This window comes from Phoca vitulina, unplaced genomic scaffold (genome assembly GCF_004348235.1).
Source record: "Phoca vitulina isolate PV1807 unplaced genomic scaffold, GSC_HSeal_1.0 scaffold28, whole genome shotgun sequence".
Lineage (NCBI taxonomy): Eukaryota > Metazoa > Chordata > Mammalia > Carnivora > Phocidae > Phoca > Phoca vitulina.
Genome location: NW_022589731.1, coordinates 8,532,183 through 8,538,182, shown reverse-complemented (window position 1 = coordinate 8,538,182; position 6,000 = coordinate 8,532,183).

Below are 6,000 nucleotides of genomic sequence, written 5' to 3'. Positions count from 1 at the left end.
CCCCCTCATTGTTTTTACATTTTTGCAAATCTCTTTAATCTTAAAATTAAGAGAAGAGAGCTGGATTTGCCTATCTACTTCTGAATTCAATTTGTTGCAATATGTTGTTTTGGTTGAAGTATGTGAAGAGAATCTGGCTTCACAAGGATAGGTAGGTAGAGAAGGGAAGAATCTTTTAATAACTTTTTCAGATAATTGTGCTTTTTTGATATCACACCAAAATTCAAAAATGGTAGTGTTGGGGGCCCAGGGCAGGCTGCCCCAAGATGGGCCACTGTGGCATGAAGATTATTTTGAGTTAAAAAGCAATCAAAACCCAGCAGATTCAGGAAAAGTTCTTTACTTCCCCCAACAACTGCCTAAAAAGAATTTAGATAGAGGACCCTCTCCAGGAAGAGAGCTATAGTGGTAGATCACTGCTTTATGATAAGAACCAGGTATGATGGGCAGGAAGGAATCTGGCAAGGCCTTGGCCTCTCTTTTCTCCATTGTTTCTGAGTGGTCCAGCAAACATTTGTTTACCAAACATTTACTCTTTTTCATTCTTCTTGAGGATTGTATTCCTTCCCTTTGAACACCCAGACCCCTACCTCCTTTTTTTCAGTTCAGAATGACATATATTCCCCATTTGCCTGTTTTTGGAATTTCCACGTTTGTGGGGATTCCTTGTACATATGCTATTACATTTCATTTTGTCCTGCTAATCTGTCTCATGTCAATTTGATTTTTAGTCTAGCTAGACAGACCTTGAAGGGAACAGGAATTTTTGCTCCTTGATAGTAGTTTATTCAAGGGTAATTGCAATGTGGAGTCTGAAACCATATCAATCAACTTTTCATACTCTGTTATATTCAAATCCACTGATCTGGCTCGGTCGGTCAGTAGAGCACACGACACTTGATTTCGGGGTTGTGAGTTCGAGCCCCATGTTGTGTGCAGAGATTACTTAAAAATAAAAAATAAATAAAAATAAAATCCATTGATCTGTCCTTCACTGTGAATAAGTCTTCTACCTGTGAATGATTTTTTTTTTTAGATTTTATTTATTTTTATTTTAGAGAGAGAAAGTGGAGCGAGGGGTAGAGGGAGAGAATCTCAAGCTGATTCCACGATAGACATGGAACTGGACATGGGGCTTGATCTCACAACCCTGAGATTATGACCTGAGCTGAAACCAAGAATCGGAAGCTTACCCAGAGTCAGAAGCTTAACTGACTGAGCCACCCAGGCACCCCCCACCCCCCGTGAATGATTTTAAAACATCATGGATCCGTCATTTGGAAAGTATTGGTTCACTGAGGTTTGCAGAATCTTCCAGTGTTGACCCTTCTCATTACACATTATCCCATTGTTCAGTATCACCACCAATCTCACCAGAAAAGCCTTCAAGCATCAGAAAGCTGTTAAGTTCATAGTGGAGATATATGATTTCTCAAAATTCCAATTTTTGCTTCCCAGCTCAAATTTTACTGTTGACAACAAAACTGTCATTTGTTTTCCTTGACATGGCAAGCTCACTTCATTCATTTTTGAGCAAATGTCTGCCAAATACCAAGGCTGAATAACCAGTTTGCCAGTCAGTCATTCTTTTCAAAATGGTATTCTATGAAAAAAAGCAGCTGACTCAGCTCCTGCCTCCAACAATCACATGAGTGTGTTTCATGAGACAGTCAGGATATTTGGTTATGCAGAAGTGCTTTCTGTGCATGTGGGACCTCCCAGAAACAGATACCAAGGAGAGATTAGATGGGCCTAATGGGGAAATCACCTGTGAAGGAAAAAGGGCGAGAGCTAGAGAAAAAAGAAGACTCTAGACCACCACGCTGGTCTAACCCGGGAAAGGAGAGAGGGGAGGAAACATCTCAGGCTGCAGCATCAACAAAGATTCAGTCAGACCAATGAAGAGCCCTCCAGCCAAAGTCACCCAGGGTAGGAGTCCCATGTCTCTCCAGAATGGACTTGCACTAGTGCTCGGTCATCAGCTGGGAGCAGACCGAGAGGAGCTTCGCCTTGGCAACAACCAGGGGGTGGGACTGGCAGCCAGCAGATGCCCCCCCACCCCCCGGCAGGAGACCTGAGTAGAGCATTTTCACGGCTTCCACAAGCTTTATGGGTACTTCCCATGTCATCATATCACAGTAGGATAAAGATGTATATGCAAGGGTTAAGGCTTAATAAAAGTAATCATTTTCACTGCTTCATCAAGAGATTTCTTAAGTGCACATGGCTCTGTTTTCCCTGCGAATGGGTGGCCATGAGGAATACAGTGACTACACGTTTGATTTGGGGCCACTGCCTGGATTCAGGCCACCATGCCACGAATTTGGCCCAGGATTGGCTTTTGCACTCTCGGTGAACATGTCAACTCAGAGAAAAAGGCACGTGAAATCTCGATGTTGTTATAAAAATAGTTTTGATCTTATAAATCCACTGAAATGAGCTCAGGAAGCCCCAGAGATCTACAGACCCCAGTGGGAGAATCACAGACTTACAGCCACCCCAGAATCGGAAGATGCCAGGGTTTTTGTTTTGTTTTGTTTTTTCCGGATGCTTCTGGCAAAAGTCACAGGGAAAATAGTGATCCCATTTGGGTCACATTGTTCTCCCTGAATCAATCACCGTGAAGAGGAAGACGAGGTATTCTGATTGGTCAGGCCTCGATCCCGTGAACACCTCTCCCAGAAGGAGGGGACATTTCAGCCCGTCCAAATCACAGCAAATGGGTTCCCACAAGGAGGAGCAACTCTCTCGCAGGAAGATGAGGGACGGCATGCTACATGGGCAAAACAACCGGTTGTACAGTTCAGTTCAGTAGGGTAAGAGGAGTCGGCAGTAGGCGTCCGGGCCATGGGACGGTCCTATTCCCGAGGGAGCCTGAGGCCGGAGTCAGGCAGGAGAAGGGATCCCAGTGGAGGAGGAGGTGCTCAGGCAGGAGCCCGGCCCCTGAGAGCACCAGGGCCTGCAGCAGACCGGCCGCACAGCAGTTCAGGCCTGCAGGCGGCCCGAGTGAGCAGGCCTCACGTTTGGTCCGGTCGTGTGTGTGTTACGGGGGCAGGGACTGGCTGCAGCTCCTTCAACAACCGGGAGCTGAGACCCTTTACGTTTCCCATCTTGGTCAGGCTTGACTCCGGAACTGGAACCTAGTGGGCCCTCAGGGTTGGGGAGGGGGGCAGGGCGGAGGGGATTCATGGGTCATAAGCTGGGGATGGAGAGCGACTGTCTACACTCTCCGTAAATCGAGGGAGATCGCAGTTTTTAAAATGGCATTGGTTCAAATGCAATTCTGCCTGTCTAGCCTTCTCCACATTTACCACCGAACACCCTGCACCTTCTACTTGTTTATCCTCAGAGTGACTCACTCAGCTAACGAGCACTCAACGCGGGCCATCTAGCAGGGTTATAGATGAGCAGTACAACTATTCACCCTCAACGACCAGCACTTCCCTCTTGAAATATTCTTTCTTGGGTCTCCTCGGTGGGCCTCTCCCAGGTTTCCTCCTGGGAGATTCTCTGGCTGCTTTTTCTTTGACTTCTTTGCACATCCTTAAATGATGACAGTCTTTTGGGGTGCTGTCATAAAACCCCCTTTCTTCTCAGTAGGCAATCTGATCTGTCCCCATGCTCTCAATTACTACCATATTTCTTTCTTTTTAAAGATTTTATTTATTTATTTGAGAGAGAGAGAGTACAAGCAGGGGGAAAGCAGACTCCCCGCTGAATACGAAGCCCGACACAGGGCTCGACCTCAGGACCCCGAGATCATGACCTGAGCCAAAGGCAGACGCTTAACCCACTGAGTCACCCAGGCGCCCCACCACGTTTCTTTCTTAAAACCGCTGCAAAACCTCCCCCTCCTTCCCGCAGCACGCACAAACTTCATTGTGTGCTAAGTGCCCATCTGTGCTTTCCGTGAGAGCCTGAGACAATTGGAGTAACTGGTACACTAGGGGCACCAAGGCCATGGAAACTCCACACACACACAGGGGCACTGAAACCAGGTCCTGCGGTCATCCAGACTGCGGAGTGCGCATGTGTATGCACACACCTGTCTGGCCATCTTTCAGATTGTCACGTAAGTGGAGAGGATCCGACTGCAGCCCCCCACGCCCCCGAGAATATGCGGTTGCTCCATAAAACTCCATTGAGTACATGTGTCCCTACAATGTGCCAGGCGCACGTAGTAGGTGCTGTGAAGCTTACCAGGGTGAGAGTCAGTGTCCCTCGTTGGGATGGGTGGGGGTGGGGCTGGGGGACAAGCATTTGCATGACTGCAGTCAGAATAAATCTCAGAGCCCCACACTGTCTACTCCCAGCAGGTCACGGAATTTTAAAGAATCTAAGGTAAGAACACCATATTCAAACATTTAAACACATGCAATTTTTCACATTTTAACCTCTCTGAAGTCAGACAATATCTAACAAATAATTAGATAAGAACACTTTGTTAGAATTTAATTGGCAGGGGTTTTTTCCTTCCTCATTGAACAAAAAAAAAATCAAGCCGAAATTTACAATTGATGCTGTCTTAGACCAAATGAAAAATGAAAAATGTTATCTGGGTCACTCAAACCTGTGATCCATAACACCGTGTCCTTAAATCCCTGCATCCATTTCTTCTGGTTTCTAACTCTCTAAGACCATACAGCTGGCTGGAAACCTCTCTCTCCCTCCCTCCTGGAATCTCTGCTCTCTACCAAGACGAGACAGAGCCTCCCTGACATCTTCCCCAGAGAAAGTATATTCCCTTCTTCCTCTCCCTCCTGCTCTTGCCCTCCTTCCCTGTTCTCTGTGGGAGTCCATCTCACCATCTGCAAAGGTTCTCTTCCCCAACCCTGCAGATTGACCTGTTCTACCTGATAAGAAAGGAAGGGGCAAATGCTTGGCAGTTAGATTTTTCTTTAGCAAGGAAAGGGAGAGAAGCTTTGGCTAATCCCACAGGAATAACTCTTGGGCCAGGGGCAAGAGAAGAGGCAGAGCACAGTGTGGGTGCACCAAGCTGCAAGGGGTAGAATAGGAGTATTCACTATGATAGGACATACTGGGAAGGCTCAGATTCTGACCCTCCACCTGTGACCGTTGCTTGCCCGAAGCTTCACATACATGTACACCAGCATGCACCCATGGACGCAGGTGCAAACACATAGGAACATATGCACCTGTGCTCAAGCAATAAGCCAAGGCCTTTCTGTCCTATTTCACATAGCACTAGGAGGGAGGAAGGCAGGGCCAGGGTGATGGCCTGTTTTCCAGGGCGGGAGGTCTGGCTGGCTGGCCTGAGGCCAAGGCACCCCAAAGACTGGAGACCCCTCTCCTCCCCACCGACCCAAATAAAAACGAACCACAACAGGCTGGTCAATATGCTAAAAGAATGGCTGCTACTGCATGGGGCTGCTTCTTCGCTCTGGGCAGATGTGGGTTGGGAAGGGGGCCTCTAGGGAGGAGATCATGCTTCCCTGGGGCCTTGGAAAAAATCAGGGAGAAGCCACAAGGATGAATCTGCAGAGCGGGGAAGGAATGGGGGAGCTGCACTTTGACTGCCTGGTTGAGCCCTGGTGTTGGAGTCCTCAGCTTCCAAGGTGTCCAGCAGCCACCCAGAGTCTCAGGGTTCCTGTGGCTGGAGAAGGACGTTGGGAGAACTTAGGGGGACCCTGATGTGAGGGTGGAATGCATCCTGGCTACTAGATCCCCCCTGTCTGAGCTGAATGCTGGGAGTGCCTGGCCCTTTGCAGAGCGCTGGGCAGTGGGAACATAAATAAGAAAGGGGAGAGGCCACTCGGGAGGAACTCACAATGGAGCTGGGGAAATCTAGCGTCAACACAGTTAGAGCCGAAGTCCGATCTGATCTGCAAACCCCAGCCCAGGGCAGCCACTGGGCTGCTTGCACCCTACGAGTTGCCCAAGGTCTGCTCAGAGCCTGTGGGAAAAGTCAGGAAGGCTTTATTTAGGCAGTGGACTCAGAGGACCACAGAGGACCTCTGGTAGGTGGGAAGGAGGAGCCCT